Here is a 24908-nt window from a genome sequence, read left to right as displayed (position 1 = left end):
TATAGATTAACAATTCTATTTTAAAATATGAAATATGAAGAACATTTGAAATAAATAGTTTAAAAGTTCACTTTTTAATTACCTTCAAATAGAGTAGTTAGCAGTGTGAAGTTTAAATAACGTCCGTAGACCGCTCTACTGTCTGATTCTGCTAGCAACAACAGAGTATCAAGATAGAATGCTGCCAACAATGAGGATGTGGCCCATGTTAGTTCCAATGCAGTTTGTAATAAGAATTTTCTTTAACAATAACACATAAGATTAGCGCATTTTAATAGTGAACATCGTAATAGTACCAAATGTTAGTCTGCATTGAAATGTGTTGAAAATAATAGACAACTCTCCAGCTATCTCAAAACACCTACTCCATCCTTCACAATAGGGCTTCCGTCCTCATTATAGTATGGTATCTGGTTAGGGCCGGACTGGGAACTGAAACCGGCCCTGGCAAACTGCTCGACTGGCCCCCCTGTGGGGCTGGAGGGGTGCGGCCAGGCTGTTTGCTAGGGCCAGTTTCAGACGATTTTGATACAGAGCGATATTGGGGGCCCCGGTAACAAAAATGGCCCCCCGTGGCCCAAAACCTGCCCCCACCCTGGCAGCCCACCGGGGAAATGCCTGGTGCCCACTATGGCCAGTCCGGCCCTGTATCTGCCCTCCTCGCAGTCACAGAGGATCTAAGATTGACTCTTGACCAAAGGGGCTCTGTAGCAGTTATCCTGCTCAAACACAGTGCAGCTTTTTATACAGTATACCATAATCCCATTGTGGAGTCTCTAACGATGCACTGGCTTGGATGGCTTCCTTTCTTGACAGCCTTTCAAGTCTTGATTAGGCCAATCTAATATTTATTTCAGTGGCTCAGGGGGTCCCTCAGGGTTTGTCCCTGAGCCCAATCTTTTTAATATCTATGTACGCTCGTAAGTTGACATCAAAGAATCACTTGACTTAGCTCTGTTCACCTATGCTGATGATGCTCTGCTTTATCATTTCGCTCTCTCAAGATTCAGGATATCATTCTTCTCAACTGAGAAACTGTCTCACAGTAATTACTGAGTGGAGGGGTCTCAATGGCCTTATGTTAAACGGCAGTAAGCCCGGCGTGATGGTGGTGGGGAACAAACCTGACTTATGGTCCACCGATTGGTGTTCCAACGCTTTGGGTCTTTTTCCATCCCCCAAACCAAGAGTAAAAAATCTGGGTGTTTGAACAGATCAAAATCTAACCATGGACCACCAAGTCAGGACCTGACAGCCTGCTCCTTCCCTTCGGTCTTTAAGATTCCTTAAGAGAGTCCTATGGCTCCTCCCGCATTCTGCTCAGTTAACTGTGGTTCATGCCATTATTACATCTCACTTACTATGGTACGCTTTTGTATTTGGGTCTCTCCCAGACGCTCTTTGAACATCTTCAGATAATACAAAACTCTGTAGCTGCTCTGCTCCTAAGGATTCCAAGGCATCTCTCCATCTCATCTGATCTTAAATATCTACATTGGTTACCAGTTAAAAGGCAAACCAAATTCAAAGCCTTATTCTTTGTGTATGGGGCATTTCTCAAGCAAGCTCATCATACTTTAAACACTTGATTCAGTCCTACGACCTCTCTAGAGCCCTTAGGCCTTTTAACATTTTGTTGGCTTCTGTCCCTAAAATCAAAATGGCCTGACAGGGCGGTCGATCTTTCACATAGCTGGAGCCCCAACTGTGAAATAGCCTATCTCTGCACCTTCAAAACTGTCCAAACGAATCAGTTTTCAGGAAACACCTTCAAAACTGTACATGACAGACATGCTCTTTACAAATCTAATTAAATGAAAAAGGTTTGAGCAGTACTAAAAGGGCATTGTAAATTAATTTGTTGTTTTAGTTTTCAATGTACTGACTGATATCTAGCAAAAATCTGTCTGGAGACAGGACTCAAATGGGCCAGAGGCTTTTCCTGTGGTTTTGATGAATATTAGACTCAGTCACAGTAAGAGGAATGGCCTAACCCCATATGAGCTCCTTTTGGAGAGATGTTTCCAGAGCCTGAACATTTTAGACTGCTATATGTGTCTCTCATAGGCTGGGAAGAGGAGTTGGAGCAGTGTTGCAGAAAGATGCAGAGAACTTTGACCAAGTATCACAATTTTGCAAAAAGTGCCTAACCTCTTCCTCTAGCAGTCTCAGCCCATGACATGCAGCCAGGAGACTGGGTGTGTGTAAAGGAGTTCAGGATGCAGAGCTTTTCGGAGCCCTGTGGAATGTGCGTTCTCAAAGTAGAACCATGCCACCTTGGATTCATGTGACTTAAAAGGAGCCTAGCACCACCAGATGCTATTGAGTGAAGCCTAGACAACGAAATCTCAAAAGGGTTGTTAGTCTGTACCTGATGAAAACTAGACTAAAGGGGACACCCCGGGGCAGGGCTGGGAAACTGCCCCTGAAGGAGACAGAGCGGACACCACCGGGCAGGTCTGGGAAGCCGCCTCAGAAGTAGATGACTGCAAACCAAGAAAAGAAGCAAACTATGTCGGACCTAGAGGAGAAGCAGATGACAGAAAACTAACCGCGTACCTGCTGGACCACCACCTGGTGACATGAGACTGAGCATGAGAACTTGCGTTTTCAATAACCTTTTGCAGGAACTGAGTTCTCACTATTTTGTGTACTGAAGATCATAATCAAAAATGATTTGGCATGAATGCACTGTTCTGGTAAGCCTTATAGTTATCTATGTAACCCCCTTGTTACAAAGGTCAGCCATACATCCTTGATCAAGATACATAGCAGGGTCTTGAGAACAGTTGGAGATTTCAGCATCTATCGAGGTATCCAGGGAAACCCATCAAGTTGTATGCCACCCCTGTGGAGATTGGGGAGTACACTGGAGGGGTCGTGTACCCCATACCTAAAACCACATAAATGTGTGGTATGGAGTTAACTGAGTGCCAGCCCCTTAGTACCATGGTGCACAATATTCAGGCCCAGTGTGAGTTGTCTTCCACCTGGGGGAAGAAACGCTACACAAGACAAGTTTCCAATCTGTTTTTTCACTATTCTCTGGGACATAATCCCATTGCACGATACCTAGGAGACTTCAAGGAAGACAAATGTCTTAACCTGCTGGAGTTTGACAGTATCTTTGGAAACTGGGTTTTGAGGGAGAAGCAAATGTAGAATAGAAACTGGTCGATCGGGGCTGGCCAGCAGGCTCTTAATTGTATGGGACATTATTGGAACCTGACCACAGAGGGGCATACTGCTGGTGGCACTCGATAGCCCCTTGTGTGATCCTTCTATAAAGGCACAGAGTGATGATACTACTCAGCCCCAAATAGGTTCCAGGCTTCTGAACTTCCCACTGTGGCCGTTCATATGTTTCCCCTGAGCGTATAGGGTTGACCTAACATCAGATGGAGTAATTACTCATCCTGTGGTAGGTTCCAACATGATCGACCAAGCGGGGCGAATTCTCTCTACTGGTGAGTACCCAAGAAATCCGAATTCCAAAAGGAATGTACTTTGTGTGTAGCACCAGGGCTTATAAAGTACTCCCCAAGAATTGGGAGGAAACTTGCTCTGACTTATCTGATGTCCACCATCACAGTGGTGCTGCACAAAGCTGCTCATGAGCCTCTGGATCAAGATAGCTTTGGCCACCAGTAAAAAAGATTTAGACATGAGTAGTACATGCTAGAAAAGTCAATTTTTCATAAGTTTTTTGTTTACTAATATCAGGACTAGGGTGTGTGATTTGAACCCACTATTCTGAATATTTTAGCAGAATTGGCGAACTCTTCAATGGCACAAGAAACGCCTTTTGAGGACTGCAAGTAGATGTTAACTCAGTAGCAGCCATGACCGCACCTAATAGAAAGGGCTTGGACTTGTTAACGGTGCAGCAAGGAGGGGTGTGTGCTACGATAAATTAAACATGTTGTTATCATTTCAATATTCCTGGTGATATAGAGACTGGTGTAAGTTGAATAAAGAAAGCGGTGGAAGTATTTAAAAAAGGGGTGGCAGGGAAACAACAAAGATATAGATTTTTCTTGGCTGTGGTCCTGGCTGCCAACAGGATGGGTGAAGAAGGTGGTCATAGCAATTATAAGCATAGTCGCAACGATCACCTTGGGACTGCGTATACTGGAATGTTGTTCTTCCACCTGTGCTGGTGAGGTTTATTAACTCCATCCTCTCCTATGACATCGCCACCAACAGAGCATAAAATGGCCAGAATGTATCAAAGACCCTGAGCAGAAAACCTTGACGAGAAGTGAGAAATAACCCGACTAATGTCAATAAACATAAAGGTGTGAGTCATGAAGAACAGATGCTCCTTTGGCTCAAAGGAGGGGACTGAAAGAGAAATTAATTGAACTAAAGAGCTAAATGACTGCCTTTTATGTTGTTTAAAGTAGATACACCAAAGGACAGGCGAGGTTGGAGTAGTCTGAATAAAAATAAATGTATGCTATTAAGGTTTGGCATATATCCAACTAAAGATAAAACCCCCAAATGGGAGTGTAAATGGTCATCAAATATTTGTAGGCTTTGTGGGCTGTGTGAAGAAACTTGGCTGCACATTGTAACATTATGTCCAAAAATGTTGCAGGAGCGGAAGACAGTTTTAAAACCTATTTTTAAAGAAATGGGAGTTAGAACTTGAGGAACGGCAATTATATTTTGCTTATGCGGAGTCAACATTCATATTATACATCAATTTGTTCAGTTCATCTTCAAAGTGGAAAAGAAATTATGTAGTGTTGACATCCTAAGTAAATGATACATCCATTAGGGTAACGTTATAATGATTTTATATCGATTTTAGGGAGTATGTGGGCTATTTTATTGTATTTTTAAATCATTCAGAAATTGTGTAATATATGTATGTTGTAAATTCAAAGGTAATTTTATAACTATGTTTGGCGCATTATGTTCAGTTATTTGTATGATTTTAGAGGTTAGAGTAGGGGTACTTATCTAGGAGCTTTGTATTATACATAATTTTTAACACTAAATTTTTACTTTTTTCTGCTAGCATAAGGCACTTTAGCTTTGTCGTTGAAAAATGTAATGCATTTTATATTTTGCTGCTAATAGCATAAGACACTTTAGTCTTGTCATTGAAAATCTAATGCATTTTATACCTTGTTGTCAGCTGTTACAGATAATTGCTGCCAATTGTTATTGAAAAACTATTAATATTTGTTGCTAGCACAATGCACATTGGTTTTGGTGACGTTGAAAACTTAAATGCACTTTATATTTTGCTGCTAATAGAATAAGACACTTTAGCTTTGGGGCTGAATATCTAAATGCACTTTATATCTTGTTGCTAATAGCTTTAGACAATCTGAAAAATTTATTTTTCTTTTTTTTGCTGCTAATTGTCATTGCAAAACTGTCAATATTTGCTGCTAGCACATTGCACATTAGTTATGGTTAAGTGAGCACATTGCACTTTATTTACTCATTGTGGACTGCAATTGACAAATGGACAATATTTGCTGTTCGCATAATGCATAAGCGATTGTTGATCAATTTATCTTAAGGCATTGTATCCGTATATGTTCAATCAGATTCTGTGTTTGATATGTACTTTTTTTGTAATGATTTTAATTAATCAACAAATAAACAATTACTTACTTAGTCTCCAGAAAATTTCCAGGTGTTGCTGGGATGTACCAGAGCATGTCTTTGTTTACAATCTGCAAGATTCACTGTGTAAACTATCTTTCTTTAAATATTCCTGCCAACCATATGTAATCTGGAAAAAGTGTATACTTATCAGCTGTACAAATTAGGTAGTATGACACGCTCCCAGACTACTGTTGAGAGCAATACACCACATTGTACAATGCAAATAAATTATGCTAATTAAGAATACCGTTAGTGCCCGGTGTATTATTGCAGGTCCAGATAACCTGGCGCCTTAGAGCTACAAACTCCTTGGTCAGGTCTGTGACAGTATATCAGAGGATAGGCAGTAGAATCAAGTGAACAGTGTGCCAACTGTTTGGCTACCACTAATCCACCGCACCAGCAAAGGCAGCTGACCAGTTGGGAGGTTGAAAGTATAGCTTAATGGCTGGGTGCATACATATGCAAATATGAAGAGGTTTAGGCCCTGCTGAAAGATAGCAGTGACCTCACGATCACAGCAATGTGAAACATAAATGGGTAAATAATGCACAAATTGTGATAGGGATTCCGCAAATGTTGAAGTGGATGTCTGATTTTTTTTTTAAACAAACTTTATTGAGTTTTACATAAACCATCAATTGTAAGCAGTTCGATGCAAGAACACTTAGTCAGTGGTACATTTCATGTTTACGTGACAAATTGCATGCAGAAAGACTGACTTAACATTTGGTGCCCTCCCACTTGTCCTATCTTACAATTGCTACTGGGATGCCATTCTGGTTTTATGCAATTTACATGGGTTGTATCTTATAAACAATAACCTATTCTACTCTACTATCTGTCTCCTTCCCCCACCCTCCCTCCAGGCATGCCAAATACATACAGATCGCCAGGTGGCTATAGGTGGTCTGCCCCCTTGATGCCCATATTTCTAATAGCCAATACTCCAAGCTCAGCTCTACTGTCGTTGGAGCATGGAACATCGTACTAGTCTGTTAATGCAGTCCTGTACCTTGCTCAGTGGTGCATAGGCTATACTACTGCTTCAGGGGCCTTCTCTATTTGATCGTCATCACTCATACCCTCAGGTTCTCGTAGCATTGCCAGCAGTGCTTCCCACACCTTTGCTATTTCCAATAACTTCTTGCTTCTCGTTCTTTTCGCTATTTGCAGTCTGGTGGCTCCCTCACATTCTGCCCTTTTAACTAATTCTTTCTCCCATCTGGCCACCCCGGCCCTCTTGTTGCTTTTCAATGCATAGTGATGTCTCTTTTAGCCAAATGTAAGCCCAAATCTAAAACCTTGCTTGTTACCTTGTTCTTGGCTGTATGAGGGAACCAGTGCATGGCAAGTTGTACCTGTCTTGGAGGTTGTTGAGTGAGATCATAGTGTCTGCCTCATATAAGTCTCCTATGGTGGAGAGCCCTCACTCCTTCTGAAGCTCCAATCACCGCCAACTTCCTCCATGAGGTAAGGCCCTTCTCAAGCTCCTGTTCCAGCACTGGTGCACTGTTCTCAACTCCAGCGGGATGTTACGAGCTCATACGGGGAGCCTCAATACGATTTGGGAGAGCAATCTCATGTTTGGGGTATCCCCGCTCAGTTTGTCTGTCCCTCTAAGTCATCTCGCCACCCATTGTGTAAGCCATTGTAACTGGGTGGCCAGGTAGTAGGCCTCAAAGTCATGCAGGTTCTCCTCTGACCTGGGTCTCATAAGAACTCAGAGGGCCACTCTCCTTCTGCCAGTTCCCCACAAGAATCTAGAGATTATTGTTTTAAGCAGCGTAAAATATTTCACTGGTTTCCAGACAGGGAGAGTCTTAAAGTAATATAGAAGCCTCTGGAGTGGGACCATTTTAAGACTGGCTACTCGGCCGTTTACCGATAATGGGAGAGTACCCCAAAAGTTAAAAGTACTTTTTACTCCCCTTATAGCTCTCCCTGTTTTGCCCTCCAATAGGTCTTGCTGAGTGTGGTAAATTTGTGTACCTAGGTATGCCAAAGACTTGTCTTCCCATCTCACTCCTTCAGTTGTTTGTGGGCCTACTCTGTTCGCCTTTGTAGGGAATATGCAAGATTTTGCTCAATTCACCTGAGCCCCGCTGTTCTACTTAGATCCTGCAGCAAGTTCTTGGCACCTCATAGCGCTGCCCGAGTCTGCCAGAAACATCAGTAGATCATCTACGTGCAATGCTATGTGATGGGCTTGCCTAGCCACTGATACAAATCAATTGAATTGGGTTCCGCACTCTGTTTGCATGTCTGGTTAATAGTTTTTGTACTATACTTCATATATTTCGTTGGTGCATAAAGTGGTAATCCTACTGGGCTGTTAGGATTAGTACAACATTGATTAGAGATATGAATCCTGTGTCACAAGATACATTCCAACCATGCACTCCTTTTTAACTTTTCATCAATAATTCAAAAAATCTTTTTTCATGATTTTGTATTCTATTTATTGGTAACGAAGATTTTTTAATGTAATTTTTTTCATGGATATTTCACTTCATATTCCATATTTTTATTTAACAATGTAGCTGTACCTTCATTATCTAAAGTTTCCCAAGTCCATGAAACAATGTCAGGAATTGACTCACTACTTCAGAATGAGCATTAAAGTTGGAGTTAATAGGGATCAGTTCCATGTCAGTAGCAATATCGAAACTCAATAAGCATGCACCCGACGAAGTTCCTGAGAGGACATGAATTGGCGTTTGCACTGTTGTTTTCTTGTGCCGCATGGTCGCTACAAAGAATCCTTGCCTCTGTAAGGATCTACAAACTGCCCAAGTGTACACCTTTGTTCGAAACGGTGTGATATGTGGTATCCCAAACAGTTCTCAGTACTTTTCTGTCGGCATGATGTTTGTCGAGGCATCACTGTCTATAATGAAAGTTGTAGGGCAACCATTCTCCTTGAGCGTGATTTTAGGACAATGTCCAAATGAACTTTGTTGCTTCATGTGGCGATTTCTTTTAGGATTTGTGTTCTTCCTTGCAAGTGACCAATCCTACATGTGCACCTTGGCCTGTGACTGACATCACCAGTGCCCATCCATTTTCCTCAGCGCTACTCGATGATGACATCACCATACCGTTGGAAGATGAATTTGATACTAATCGAGTTTGTTTTGTTTCCACTTGCTTTAGTCTATGTTGCCGTTTGGACTTGTGGGAGTGGCTAGAGTGCTTCTAGATCTTTCTGGTGTCCAACTTCTCATCTCATCGTGATGCACCTAGTTTCTCTTTCACTTTGCAAACTGTTCCAGCTTCCATAACAGCAGCTTGTCGATCGGCACATTCTTCCACTCTTGCAACCATGAGCAGTTTCTCCAAACCAAGCGTTTCTATCAGCATGCGTCATCAGAATGAATTGCAGGGGTAACCATCCATAAATCTAAGATGCAGGGTTTTTCATCATTGAAATTGCAATGCTTTAAAAGCGTATCAAGTCTCTCAAAAAACTCTTCCATCGTGTCACTTGGTTGAAAGTGTACCTTTCATAGTCGACATTTGACTTTGAATTGAACTTGGACTCCATCTTCTTCTTGATCTGGCGGTATGATACTTCATGAGCTCTTGACATCTTCTTTATCACTACCTTAACTCCGTTACCTGCAAGGTTCTCTAAGTATTTGATGATCTTTTTGTCATCTGCTTCTTCTATTGCATCTATGAAGTCATTGATTGTTTAGATCAAGGCAGTCCATCTAGCACCAATAGTCTGCTTTTTGGCCATATTGAAATGAGGCAGTGGTTTCAGAATCACAGAAGCATAGTATTTTGTGCTGTTTCCTACTTACATCGAGAGTATGTTCTGTTCAGGCAGCATTTGCTCCTCAGTGTCTCTTGGTCCAGTGGCACCTCTGCAAGCATCAGCGTGCTTAATGGTGCTCGGGTAGTCTTGCCTGAGCTGAGGTCGGCAGGCACCATCTTCCTCTTTCACAGTGATTAATTATTTTGCTATTTGCATGTGTTCCTCACCGCTCTCTACTCTAAGTACTATACCTGGCTGTCGCTGCCTTTAGTATTTTCTCGTACCTTTAGCGTTTCTGCTTTGTATCAGTGCTGGCTCTGTGTTATGCTGTGGCGCAGTATCTATTTTTTCGGCCCTCCCAATACATTTTTTTTTTAGCAGGCTTACTGACTGTTCTCCTCTGTAGGGATTTTACCTTCTTCAAGGGCCTCTCAAAAGCTGGAGTTGCTCTTTGATTCCACATATGCCAACCGTGGATCGCTTAATGAGGCGCACGTGACACACACAAGCAGTTTGCTGGGCAAACTCTCAGGGAGAGCAGTCTTGTATCCCTGGGAGCATGTATCCCCTATCTCATCACCGGTTGTAGCATACTCCCCAGTTTGGGAGCATGTAACAGACAACGCCATACAAGGAGCTCTGGTTTGCATGTTTTTATGCAACCTTTAACTGACCACACTGCGTCACAAACTTTATTAACCACACCCAGTCACCCACCAGATTACGTAATATTTGTAAGGAGTCTTCTGAGGGGCACTAGAGGCCTTATACCTATAAACAAAAGACAGTGTCTAAACTCCCTTTAGAAATTACTGTTGGATTCACCTGGTCTCAAACATGCCAACTCTCGCCATTCAAGCAGGAGGCCACTGATTTCAAGGCTAATCTCCCGCTTGCCGATTCCTGATTGCCGATTCCTGCATGCAAAATCTAATTCCTAGTGGGTTTTAGCTGACAGGGCCAGGTATTCTGAAACTTGGTGTATGCACTGCAAGTAACCTGCTCCCGCAGACCAGTGCAAACTAGCGTGATGCTCTCTCTCTGTCTGCCATAGTGTTTTCTCTGTGCTTCTGACAGGTACGAAAAAAACGTACATTTGCGTTTCAAATATCCGATCCTGCAGCAACACACTTGCAACGCCCATATATGACAGTAACACGATTCAGGCCTGTAGTATTCTGAATGTTTAGCATCCTCGTGCTGCAAACCTGGCACGAGGATGCCTACTAATGCTTAGCATCTTCTGTAACTTGTTCCACGATCCAGTGCTGAACGCGGCATGCCAGGATTCTAACAACGTTGGTCAGTTGTCCTATATCCTGGTATGCGGCGTGAGCGTCTGGTCGTGCGTGCAGTGATTTTCTGAATAAAGAAACTTTAATTGAATTAATTGGACTCCAGAAGCTCATTACAGCATTTGGCGACACGGTATCGACTACGCGCCCCACAGACTGCACCCACCAACTGTATTTAAGAAGAGTTTGCAGAGGATTTACGGAGTCTCTTTCATCACTCACCAGCCCCGAGCGGAAGACTTCCAATTTTCTGGTTTGTAGCTTGATCGTCATCCCAGTGAAACGTGGTTGCCAGTTACGGGCAATTTGGTGGAGTTTCCTTGGATTTCCCTTTCTGGAGGTCGTCGTGATGTCACTGCCTACATCTCTGCTAACGACTCCCCTAGCAACCAGTATTGCTAACTGACGTCCACGTCACTGCTTATGCTTTCTCAACGACTCCCTAGCAACCGGCATTGCTAAGTGACGTCCTCCACTGAACGCCTGCGTTTTGACGCATGCAGGTTCCTTCGAATCGTGCCTACGCCTTCTATTGACGCTCTCACGTCGGCGGCCATGTTCCCAAGAGCATTTTGATTACCAAGGTAACCGAGCCATTCAACGCTACGCCGGAAATTTCACAGCTGATCGCGCTGTACTTTTCATCGATCCTCTTCCACAAAGGTATGATTCAGCCTGCACTTTTCTACAGTGACAGGCACACCTGTTATATTTTAATAATACACGATTTTACAACCTGCACAGTGTATTCTGAGTGCTATTTACATATTTTAAGATATTTAGCATTCGTTTAATGTTTACAGATGTATTTATGATTAATATTTTCATACAATCACATTTTGGCATCAATGTATTACTCAGAAATATATTTCACTTTCAATTTTGTCATAAACTATACGAAGCATTTAGTTTATCTTTTTCCTTATGTCATTTTTACACAAGTTTATTCAATTATTAATAACGTTTAACTTAAGAATGGCTTCTTCTCAACAATTTGCACAACTGCCTCCTTTTTTGCAACATACTGGAAAACCCAGTATTCCATGGCGGCAATGGGTAAAAGCATTTGAAAATCATATTGTAGCTATTGATGCCATCAAATTTTCACCGGAACGCAAGGTAGCAATTCTCTACGGGTGTTTGGGTCTTGCTGCACAACATGTTTTTGAAAATTTGCCTACATTTCCTACTCCTGCTGGTGACGCTGATCATAGGAACTCTTATAAAGAAGCCTTATCACGTCTTGCTAAACATTATGACCAGGAACCAAATATTACCCTAAATAGGCACCCTCAGCCGTTCCCCGGTCCACCACGGTCTCTTAGCGACCGATTGGAAGTCACACGCTACTGCTAGCGCGAGGGTTTCTCTGGTCTTTATTTTAACTGCATTATTTTAATTGCGTATCTTTGCACATTCTATTTTGCTAGCACCCTCAGCCAGTCCCCGGTCCACCACGGTCTCTTAGCGACCGATTGTTGTGGAGGGACGCGGCGTCTCCCCCTGCCTACGCCATTTCCGATCAGGTGCTTTTAAAACAATCCAGAGGCCTGGCCGTGCTGAGACAGTAAGCTGCTTGGAAGTCACACGCTGCTGCTAGCGCGAGGGTTTCTCTGCTTTTTATTTTAACTGCATTATTTTAATTGCGTATGTAAATGTAATGTAAATGTACAGGAATTTATATAGCGCAAATCACCGCTTGCTTAGGGAACCCGTCCTGGTATTCCCCTGTGAGATAACCCCGGCAGGGTATCCGCAAGGTGAAAGCCAGGCATCCCGCCGCGAGGGGGCGTTGTGGAGATTAAGCAAGCTATTGCCCAGAGTCGCAGAGTGTGAACCCGTGAATCGAGTAGGCACCGGAGCGAGAATTGTGGAGTCCATGGACATTTTAGGACTCAAGACCACACCGAGCTGGGAATTGAACCCTGGTCCCGGGCTGACCTCTGCTTCCAGGTCTGCCTCCTCTAACCAGTGAGCCACACTTCTCCACACGTATCTTTGCACATTCTATTTTGCTGGCACCCTCAGCCGGTCCCCGGTCCACCACGGTCTCTTAGCGACCGATTGTTGTGGAGGGACGCGTCTTCTCCCCCTGCCTACGCCATTTCTGATCAGGTGCTTTTAAAATGATCCAGAGGCCCGGCCCCACTGAGACAGTAAGCTGCTTGGAAGTCATACGCGCGGGCTAGCGCAAGGGTTTCTCTGCTCTTTATTTTAACTGCATTATTTTAATTGCGTATCTTTGCACATTCTATTTTGCTGGCACCCTAAGCCAGTCCCCGGTCCACCATGGTCTCTTAGCGACCGATTGTTGTGGAGGGACGCGGCTCCTCCCGCTGCCTACAACATTTCCGGCTACGTGAACGCCTCTTATTCAGATGGAGATCCGGTCACGCAGCGGACCCGCGCAGCGGGCGCGCCAAAGGCGAGCCCGTCTGCGCCCGTCCGCGACCCGGAGGCGGCTGGGGGTGGGAACTCTGACGGCTTTGTACGGCAATCAAATAAGGTAATTTCCTATCAATCAATCAAAGACATTTATAGAGCGCACTACCTACCCGTAGGGTCTCGAGGCGCTGGGGGGGGGGGGGGTGCCGCTACTGCTCGAACAGCCAGGTCTTGAGCTTCTTCCTGAAGGAGAGGTGGTCTTGGGTCAGGAGCAGGTCGGCCGGGAGGGAGTTCCAGGTCTTGGGGGCCAGGTAGGAGAAGGACCTTCCTCCTGTAGTGGCTCTGCGGATGCGTGGGACGGCGGCGAGGGCGTGGCTGGCGGATCGGAGGTGGCGTTTGGGAGCGTAGAAGTTGATTCGTTTGTTGAGGTAGCTCGGGCCTTGGTCGTGGAGAGCTTTGTGTGCGTGGGTAAGGAGGGGAAGGTGATTCTCTTGTTGACCGGGAGCCAGTGCAGGTCTCTTAGGTGTCCGGAGATGTGGCTGTGTCGTGGGATGTCGAGGATGAGTCTGGCTGAGGCGTTCTGGATGCGCTGGAGTCTCTTCTGGATCTTGGCGGTGGTTCCGGCGTAGAGTGCGTTGCCGTAGTCCAGTCGGCTGGTGACGAGGGCCTGGGTGACGGTCTTCCTGGTCTCTGTGGGGATCCACCAGAAGATCTTCCGAAGCATGCGCAGGATGTTGAAGCATGACGAGGAGACGGCGTTGACTTGCCTGGTCATGGAGAGGGAGGAGTCCAAGATGAAACCCAGGTTGCGTGCATGGTCCGTCGGTCTGGGTGCGGTGCCCAGGGCGGGGGGCCACCAGGAGTCGTCCCAGGCGGAGGGCGAGGAGCCCAGGATGAGGACCTCCGTCTTATCTGTGTTCAGCTTCAGGCGGCTCGTCGTCATCCACTCGGCTACCTCTCTCATCCCTTCGTGCAGGTTGGCTCTGGCGGCGGCGGGGTCGTTGGTCAGGGAGAGGATCAGCTGGGTGTCGTCGGCGTAGGAGATTATGTTGAGGTTGTGTTGGCGTGCGATGGCCGCGAGGGGGCTCATGTAGACGTTGAAGAGAGTCGGGCTCAGTGAGGATCCTTGAGGGACGCCGCAGATGACTTTGGTGGCCTCTGACTTGTATGGTGGTAGGCGGACTCTTTGTGTTCTTCCGTCGAGAAAGGAGACGATCCATTCCAGCGCCTTCTCCTGGATTCCGACGTTGCTGAGGCGCTGCACTAGGGTGCGGTGGCAGACCGTGTCGAAGACCGCGGAGAGGTCTAGGAGGATGAGGGCCGCTGTTTCCCCGTTGTCCATCAGGGCTCGGATGTCGTCGGTGGCGGCGATGAGGGCGGTCTAGGTGCTGTGGTTGGCACGGAATCCGGACTGCGATGGGTCGAGGGATCCATTCGTCTCGAGGAAGGTGGCCAGCTGTTTGTTGACGGTCTTCTCGATGACTTTGGCTGGAAACGGGAGCAGCGAGATGGGGCGGTAATTCTTGAGTTCGGTGGGGTCTGCTGTAGGTTTCTTCAGTAGAGCTCTGAGTTCGGCGTGCTTCCAGCTCTCGGGGAAGGTGGCGGTGTCGAATGAGGTGTTGATGATGTCTCGCAGGTGGGGTGCGATGACAGCGTCGGCTTTGTTGAAGACGTGGTGGGGGCAGGGGTCGGTTGGAGATCCGGAGTGGACGGAGTTCATCGTGTGGACGGTGTCTTCGGTGTTGACCGGGGTCCAGGCGCGGAGGGTGGTGGTGGGTGGAGGTCCTGCGGTCGTGGCGTGCGTCGGTTGAGTGCTGAAGCTGTCGTGTATGTCCGCGATCTTGTTGTGGAAGTAGGAAGCGAGGGAGTTGCAGAGGTCTTGCGAAGGGGTGATGTCGTTGTTTCCGGCGTTGGGGTTGGAGAGCTCTTTCACGATGTTGAAGAGTTCCTTGCAGTTGTGTGCGTTGTTGTCCAGTCGGTTTTTGAAAGCCGTTTTCTTGGCGATGCGGATCAGTTGGTGGTGTTTCCGGGTGGCGAGCTTGAGGGTGGTCCTGTTGTCCGGCGTGGGTTCCCTTCTCCAGGCTTTCTCGAGGGCTCGGCAGTTCTTCTTGGAGCTCTTGAGTTCGTCGGTGAACCATGGGGCTCTCTTACTGCCGGGTCTGCTGGGCGGGGTCCTCAGTGGGGCGAGTTTGTCCGCGCAGTTGCTGATCCACTTCGTGAGGTTGTCGGCGGCCTGGCTGGGGTTCGCTGAGCTGGCCGGAGGGTGCTGGCTCAGGGAGGCGGCGAGCTGGGCGGCTGTGATCTTGTTCCAGCTTCTTCGGGCAACCTGTTGCTGGTGGTGGTGGGTCGTCGTTCTTCTGAAGGTGAAGTGGATGCATCTGTGATCTGTCCAGTGGAGTTCTGTGGCGTGGCTGAAGGCGATGTCTCTGCTGGATGAGAAGATGGCGTTGAGTGTGTGTCCGGCGAGGTGGGTGGGGGTGGACACGAGCTGCTTGAGTCCAAGGTTGGCGAGGTTGTCGAGCAGGGTGCTGGTGTTGCAGTCGTTGTTGTTCTCCAGGTGGAAGTTGAAGTCCCCCAGGAGGATGTAGTCAGCGGAGGGGAGGGCGTGCGGGCTGACGAAGTTGGCGATGTCCTCGCTGAATTGCGTGCGTGGTCCTATGATAGGGAGATGCTTTTGGATCTGGGCCATAGTACAGTATGCGGTGTCAGGACTGCTGCTGGGAAGCTGTAAATTCTTCCCCGATTAGATGTCCTTCCTCCAACAGTCAGGAGAAGGTTGGGCCGCAGCAGGACCACTGGACACCGAATCTAAAATATATCAAAGCCCTACTATTAAACTGCCACTCGTTAAACAAAAATGACCTCCATATATTTGACATGTTAGACGAGTCTCGTCCTGACTTCCTCTTTTTAACAGAGACCTGGCTGACGGATACAACTAACCCGACCATCGCCACAGCACTCCCCTCAGGCTATTCGATCTTTAGGAAAGATCGTGTAGGAACCAGGGGAGGGGCTGTAGCTATCATCAGTAAAGTGGATATAATGACCTTCTGTATTCCTCTAGAAGGAATTGTAGGGGCAGAGTGCCTCTGTTTCCAAGCTATCCTGTACCCCCATCAGTGTTTAGCAGGTGTTCTAGTTTATAGACCCCCTGGGCCTTCAGGGGCCTTTCTGAAGTCCCTGTGTGAAGCTATTGCACCGGTCGCCTCTAGATTCCAACACTTTGTAGTATTAGGTGATTTCAACGTACACATGGACAAACAGGAAATTCTGGAGTCTATCCTGCTGGGTGAAGCCCTGGATGCGCTAACTCTCGCACCGCAGGTCTTTGCCCCCACTCATGTAAGAGGTCATATTCTTGACCAAATATTTGCTAATTGCACTATTCAGACAGAATCACCCCTACCGCTCCCATGGTTAGACTGCTATTTGGTGGGTTTTAAACTGCTAAAAATTACGAAAACGCCCTTTGCTCTGGCTAAGCGACCAGCCTGCAATTCTATATATCCTTTAACAAGATTTCCCTGATTGCCCTTAAAAATGAACTTGATCTTCACCCTCTATCTTTATCGGGCAATGTTGACGAGGACGCAGAGGCCCTTGGAGATTGAATCGCGCAAGGAACTTCTGCCCTAGCTCCCCCGAAACTGAGCCTCTCCAAAAATACCAGATACTCAGCCCCTTGGTTCAATGATGCTTTGCGTCAATATTGAACGGATTGCAAACATCTGGAGCGAGTCTGGAGGAAGGACTTTGATATTAAGGATAAAAAGAGCTATAAAGAGGCCATCAGACTATACCATAAGGTGATACAGTTAGCTAAAAAGAGCTTTTTTTTAATCTAAGATAGAGTCCGCAGGAAATAAGGTCAAAGACATTTTCAATATAGTTAAAAGCTTCTCCTCTCCTAGAGCCATGATGAGGGCCTCCCCTCCCTCTTCGGATTGGATTGATAAACTAGCTAACTTCTTTTATTCAAAGCTTACAACTATTCAATCCTCTTTCGTCGCCCAGGATGAGATCGATTCAATGGTCTCCCCTTGGATTGCTCCCCAGAATGATAAGGACAAGCCTACCTTTCCCCCTCTGTCCCTTGAAGCATCCTTGGCAATCATGAAGGGCCTCAAATCAGGATCGCCGGTAGATCCGTGCCCGGCTAAATTTTTAGCAGAGATGGCAGAGATTCTGAATCCCACAGCAAACAGGGTGATGAACGCGTCACTTCTGAGCGGTCCGGTCCCGGCCGTCTGGAAGAGAGCTAAAATTATTCCTCTATTTAAAAAAACGACGGCGGATCCCACTATTCTTGCCAATTATAGACCTATCTCTCTGCTGTCCTTTTTTGGCACCATAATCGAGAAATATGTCCACTCAGTAATCAGCAAATTTGCTGAAACTAATAATCTGTTCCATTCAAGACAATCTGGCTTTCGTCAGAACCTCAGCACTGAGACAGCACTGCTAGAGATTTCGGATTCCATTAAGGAGACACTTGATAAAGGCGGCAAAGCGGTGTTGGTCTTACTTGACTTCTACGTGGCATTCAACACCGTGCCCCATGACCACCTACTACGGAGATTGCAGGAGTATGGGTTTGGAGGCTAGACAGCAAGAGGTGTGGTCACCCCCGTTCTCAGCGGGTCTACCTCCTTTGAGTGTCTGCATGCCTCAGGGATCCATTCTGAGCCCTGTGCTCTTTAACCTGTATATGGCCCCCTTGGCCTCACTGCTGGAAGGTGGCGAGGCTGTAATTATATCATATGCCGACGACATCCAACTGCTGTGTACGTGCAAGAAGGGTGAGGTGTTTAATGGGGAGAAAATTAATCAGTGCCTGAGAGATGCCTTTGCTTGGTTCCAATTGAACCATCTTAAATGCAATTCAGAGAAGTCTGAAATCATCTTCTTCGGCACACCCCCTCTGGACACCTGGAAACAATGGTGGCCTGCAGAAATGTCCCCCCCTCAAATACCAGTTAAGATCGTAAAGACGTAAAGAACTTGGGTGTAAAGTTGGATGAGATCCTATCCATGAAATCACAAGTACAGTCATTTGTAGGCACCTGTTTTGCCCTTCTGAAGATGCTTCGCAGGTTTCTATTCCTGCTACCTATTTCAAATAGGAAGACAGTGGTACAGGCTGTCATTATTTCCAGGCTTGATTATTCCAACATCTTTTATTTGGGCCTGCTGGAGTACTTGCTGAGCAGATTGCAAGCCGTGCAGAATACGGAAGCGAGGGCAGTCTTGAACATTGGTCCTAGAGACCGGATCTCCCATCATCTGAAGAAACTGCAATGGTTAACAGTCCGCTGCAGAATACTTTTCAAAGCTCTGGTTCGGGTCTTTAAAGCTCTGCAAGGCATGGGGGCACTCTACACCCGTAAAATAATTTCATTCTATACTACTGACAGACCCCTTAGGTCTGCTCACCAACATCTAATGGCAACTCCTAAATGTTTCAAAGCCTGCTGTGGGGGCCGTTCCTTTCAGGTTCTGTTGGCCAGATCCTGGAATAAGCTCCCTCTACCGCTTAGGCAAACTACAAATATTCTGGCTTTTAGGAAGAATCTGAAAACCTGGCTGTTCCAACAAGCAGGCTGATCACTCTACTCTTAGGGACAACGCTTTCCTTTCTTTTGTAACTCTGCATCTTTCTTTGGTCTAAGCGCCGGGACACTCTTTGAGTAGCTGTGCGCTTTATAAATCCCCCCTTAACATAACATAACATAACATGCTGGAAAGACACAATTTTTTTAGGAGAAAACAACGCGAAGATGAATCTGTGGAAGAATATACTGCGGAATTGCGAGTTTTAGCATCAACCTGCTAGTTTGAAGCTGATCCCGAAATTTACATTTGTGATCAATTTGTTTTTTCTTGTTTCTCAAAGAAGATTCAAGAACGACTTTTTAGTTGTAGGAAACCATCTCTTTAAGAAACAGTTGATATTGCTAAGAGTATCAAGAGATCTATTGATCCTTCAACAAGAACAGTCTCTCAATTCTTTCAAGGCTCCCACACAGGATGTTACTAACTCTGTTAATGCTGTATCTGCACATAAATCAACTAAACAGTTTGTAAAAAAAGGTAATAGCTTTTGTTTTAGATGTGGATCTAAATCACATTTAAGTAATTATCCCATGTGTCCTGCTATTGGGTAAAGATGTGTTCTTTGCAAGAAGATTGGTCATTTTCAAGGTTTATGTGGATCATCAAAGAAAACTACCAGAATCAATAGTGTTGACTACTCTGAGGTGATTGATGATTGCTCTGATCACTTTCAAGACATGGTAGTTTCTATTGAATGTAATTCATTTTCACTGCAAACTTTGTCAAAGGTCCATTAGGAGCTGCATTCTTTGGTAATATTGGAATTCCTATTTTGGCTGATTCTGGTTCTCCCATAACCATCCTGTCAGATATAATGTTTCATGAAAAATGGAAAGGATCTATTTCTTTGTCTCAAACTGATGTTAATCCAAAGGCTTTCGGTGAGTTCGACATAGTTATGTTAGGTTATTTTAATTATAGACTTGAATGTTTAGGAAGATCCATTTTCACAAAGGTGTACGTTGCAGTCAAAGGACACAACATCAGCGGTTGGCAAGATGTGGTGAAAATTGGTTTGCGTCTTATTCCAGGTTCTCATAATCCCATTTCTCTAGGTGACCCCCCTCCAGGCTAGAGTCCTGCTGGTTGCAGAAATGATTCTTATCCTAAAACAGACTGTCTATGTCTCACGGACCACACATCCAACATTAAAAAGGTTTTAAACCAAATTTCCAAATTTATTCTCAAAAAAATTAGGAACTGTCAAAGGTTTCCAACATCAATTTAGGTTGAAATCTGATGCCAAACCTGTTGTTCATAAGGTACGTCCTTTACCTCTTAGTTCCAAAGATGAACTTAAATCTGTTCTTAAAACATTGTGTGATGAAGGTGTAATTGCTGAATGTGATTCCTCTGAGTGGGTTTCTCCCATTGTTATTGTCAGAAAAAAATCAGATGAGGCCAGATTGTGTGCAGATTTACGCACGTTAAATAAAAACATACTTGTTGACTGCCACCCCCTTCCCAAAATCCACGAACTTCTGGCCAATTTGGGAGGGGCAAATTTTTTTTCACTTATTGACCTTCGGTCAGCTTATTATCAGGTGCCTCTGACAGTTGATTCACAAGAGTTTACTACTTCTGTTACACCTTTTGGAGTGTTTAAGTATCTTAAATTGCCCTTTGGCTTGGCCTCAGCAGCCAGCGTTTTCCAAAAAATCATGGACAATCTCTTCAAAAACATTCCAGGAGTTGAGGCCTACCAAGACGATATCTTGGTATATGCTGATGATTGGGAGACACATTTAAGCCACTTATATTCCGTCTTAAGCAAATTATATGAGGCAGGAATGATAATCAGGGCTGAAAAATGCAAATTTGCCACACAACAACTAGAATATTTGGGTCATACACTTTCTCCGGAGGGTATCAAGCCTGTCAAGACTTACTGTGTCTCACCAAGAGCTTAAGCAGGAACAGAGATGCTGGTTCCCCACTCCCTCTTAAGAATGCCTCAGAGATCCAGTAACTAAAACTAGACTCCAAGACACCCTCGCGGGCGAAGGGGGATTGGATAAAATAATAAACTAGAAGAGACTGGTCCTGATACTGGTCCTCTCTCAAGTTGTCAACCTCTTTCTTGGTGTGGCTGCGCATACCCTTCAGAGAGTGTCTAAAAAATATAGAACACAGATTAAGTATACCTACTCTACTCTAATTCAATGCTTATTTTTCCTAGTCCGTCTTACCTACCCTAGTTTTTAGGAACTGTGCCTCTCCTCTAAACCTGTTGCTAATTACTTCTTAGCTGTTTGGTTTTTTGCTGCACCATATGAATAAACCTGAAAACACACAATTATCTTAGTGAATGTCTAATCTCCTCTTTTCTGTCCCTATCTTATTTATGAATGTTTCTTCCTTACTTACTTCTTATGGTACTCTTTGCTTCTTTTTATTATCTCTTTTTTCATTCCTAGTGGCACTAGTTTTCTCTGTATAGATATTTACTATGCACACTAATGTCTTTTTCTTATATCTTCGTTTACAGATAAACCATATTCCTGACTTCAGTAAGTAAATCCTTTTTTGGTCTTTCAATAGTTCATCATGCTAAACCTTATTCCTCATATACTTTCTTCTGTATTTTCTAGGGTTATAGAGAACTCCACATCTAAGGTAAGTTTGCCAAGTTCAGTATTCAACAAATGAAAAATGTGTTTCTTATAAATTCAAACTATTGTTTGCAAATCACTTAGCTCAGTCTTCTCTTTTTCTGTCAGTAGATGGCGCTGGACTCTGTGGCTTCGTTTTTCAGGCTGAAGAACGACATTCGACAAAAAATTCTGTCTCAGCTTGGAAATTTTGTCACGGACTTCTGGAATGCAGAGTACTACCTACTCCAACGCTGTATGACGCAAGAACCGGACGAAACCCCCGACAAAGGTACACTTTCACCCTAAACTAAAACGCGAGAATTTCCTAGCCGCTGACCTGGAAGTTTCCTTCAGTGAAGTGCGCACCAGATTGTTAGCGCAAGCTTCACATTCCAATGGCACACCTGTGACGGCAACGATAAACTAGACCGCCTCTAGAAACTAGAGGCAGTGGCCATCTTAGAGTTCCTGGATTGAATTAATTTCGACGAGGAATTACTCCGAGGCTTCTCTCTTCATTTTGTGCCGCAATCCCTCCACACCAAGGCACCAACTATGGTCTTCGCCACTTGAGGGTCCCTGACAGTACCCCTCAACAAAGGAGGTCCTTTCATCTTGTGCTTCCTAGAATATCGTTGATGAAAAGAATTCACCAATCTAGGGGCATGCACATCTGACTCCAATTCCCATGATCTTTCTTCAGGTCCATAACCTTTCCAGTCCACCAAGTAGTATAATTTCCCTTTCATTATTTTAGAGTCTAGAATTTCCTAAACCTCAAATTCAATTCTAAAATTTAAGAGAACAGGTTTTGGAGGCAAGGACCTACGCAGTTCTGGTTGTGCCTTTTTCAATAGGGAAACATGAAAGACGGGATGGATCTTTAACTTAGTAGGTAACTGTAACCGATAGGTTACTGGAGTTTTCTTTTATTCAACTAGATATGGACCAATAAACCCTGGTTGAAACTTCTGGTTTCCTTCTAATCTAAGATTTTTTGTGCTTAACCAGACACAATCTCCTTTTTCTAGCAATGGTCCTTCTCATCTTTTTCTATCTGCGTATATCTTGTACTTTTCTTTTGCTTGTTCTAGATTGTGTATTGCTGTCTGATGGACTTGTTCCATGTGGGACACTAAATCTTTAACCGCAGGAACTGATATGTCAGTTTGAGTGATTGTGGAATTTGGATGTCTTCCATAATTCAGATAAAATGGTGAATAACCAGTGGAAACATTTTTAGCGTTGTTATGTGCAAATTCTGCTGCCCACAAATAATCTGACCATTCACCTTCTTGTTGTATAAGGAACAGTCTTAAGTACTGTTCCAACTCCTGGTTCACTCTCTCTGTCTGACCATCTGTTTCTGGGTGATAGCTAGTCGAATACCTCACTTCTATTCCTAGCCCCTTGACAAAAGCCTTCCAGAAATGGGAAACAAAGTGAGCCCCTCGATCTGAGATAATTATTTTAGGGATTCCATGAATTTTCACTATGCAAGTACTAAAGTGATGAGCCAGCTGTTTTGCAGTTGGAATCCCTTTTAAGGGCAAAAAAGTGCCATCTTGGTTAATGCATCTATGAACACTAGAATGGTTGTAAAGCCCTGACTACGAGGTAAGTCTACTATGAGATCTAGTGCGACTGTGTGCCAAGGATAAGGTGGTGTGGGTAATGGTTGTAATAACCCCTTGGGAGCTTGCCGTTCAGATTTTCCCTGAGCGCAGACCTCGCAAGTCTTAACATACTGTTCAATGTCCTTAGCCATATGGGGCCACCAGTAATGTCTTTTTATGAGATCTTCTGTTTTTGTCTCTCCTTTATAACCGGCTAAAAGATTGTCATGGCAGTCGGGCATTGCTTGACTCTGTAACTCTTTAGTGGGCAAGTACAAGGCCTCCTTAAAGTATGGCAATTGATGTTGGATTTTCCTCTCAGCGTCCTCATTTGCCCAATCTTCCATTTCTTTTGGACTCATAACCTTAAGTATTTGTTCTCGTAAGTCAATTGATATGGTAGCTCCAATTATCTTTGAACTTGGAATGATAGTTTGATTCTCAGTTAGATTTCTTTGATCACTTGTTCCTAATCTTGATAAGGCATCCGCCTTACCATTCTGAGCTCCTGGTCTGAAGGCAATCACAAAGTCGTAGTCTGCAAAGTATAGAGACCACCTAAGTTGCCCTGCAGTTAATGTTCTGGCAGATTTCAAGAATTTCAAGTTTCGATGATCCGTGAAAACTGTTACCTGATGCTGACCGCCCATAAGATAATGCCGCCACTCCTTGAAGGCATCTTTGATTGCTAAGAGCTCTTTTTCGGTTATGGTGTAGTTCACTTCTGCTGGTGTCAGTTTCCGTGATCTGTAAGCGACGGGATGTAGTTGCCCCGTCACCTTATGTCTCTGAGATAGTACTCCCCCCACTGCTTGATCTGAGGCATCAGTCTCAACCTAAAAAGGCTCAGTGGTGTCTGCATGCAAGAGTATAGGGGTAGTGGTGAAGTCCTTTTTTAATGACTGAAACGCTCTCTCAGTTTCTTCAGTCCAATCAAAGCGAACACCTTTCCTGAGTAAACGTGTAAGAGGAAGTATCTTCCATGAGAATTCACCAATAAATCTTCGATAGAAGTTTGCGAAACCAATGAAACTCTGTACTTCCTTAACACTTACAGGGGATTTCCAATCGACCACTGCCTTGATCTTTCGCGCATCCATATTTATTCCCGTTGGAGACGGGACAAAACACAAGAATTCGACCTGTGAGACGTTGAATGCACATTTTTCTAGTTTCACAAACAACTTATTCTCTCTGAGTTTTTGTAACACACCTCGCACTTGTTCCTGATGTTTACTCTTGTCAGAAAAATTAATTAAAATGTTGTCGATGTACACTATGGCACACTGGTCAATGTATTCCTTGAGAACATCATTTATGAAGTGTTGGAAGGCCGCCGGGCATTGCATAGACCGTAAGGCATCACTTTATATTCAAACAATCCGAATCTTGTTCTGAAGGCGGGCTTCCACTCATCACCCTCGCGCATCCGAACAAGGTGATAGGCTCCTCTGAGATCTTATCTGGTATAAATTTGAGCCCCCCTAACTTGATCCAACAGGACGGAGATGAGAGGAAGAGGATATCGATTTTTCTTAGTGATCTTGTTAATTGCGCGATAGTCTATGCAAGTCCTCAGATCTCCATCCTTTTTAGGCACGAAAAACAGAGCTGATGATACTGGCGATTGGGAAGGTCGAATAAACCCATTTGCCAGGTACTTGTCCAAGTACTCCTTCAAATGATGATGTTCCTTTTCAGTTAGCGCGTATACCCGACTGCAAGGCAGATTCGCACCCACCTCCAAATCAATCTTACAATCATAGACTCACTGAGGTGGTAACTGTTCGGCCTCGGTCTCATTAAAAACGTCTTCGAAATCTTGGTATTCTGATGGTATTTCCTGTTATTTCCTGTGAGTCTATAATACAGACAGATGCTCCTGTCATACATAAGGAGTGCGCTGGGTTACTCTCCTGTTCCTTTTCTTCTGCCTCAAAACAATTCTTCTTACAGTACTCCGAATCCATTACTATAGTTCTGGAACTCCAATTTATAGTTGGGTTGTGTT

The sequence above is a fragment of the Lissotriton vulgaris genome, chromosome 3_1, assembly GCF_964263255.1.
Source record: "Lissotriton vulgaris chromosome 3_1, aLisVul1.2, whole genome shotgun sequence".
NCBI lineage: Eukaryota > Metazoa > Chordata > Amphibia > Caudata > Salamandridae > Lissotriton > Lissotriton vulgaris.
The sequence above is the reverse complement of the archived record's forward strand: the minus strand, read 5'-3'. Positions refer to the sequence as shown.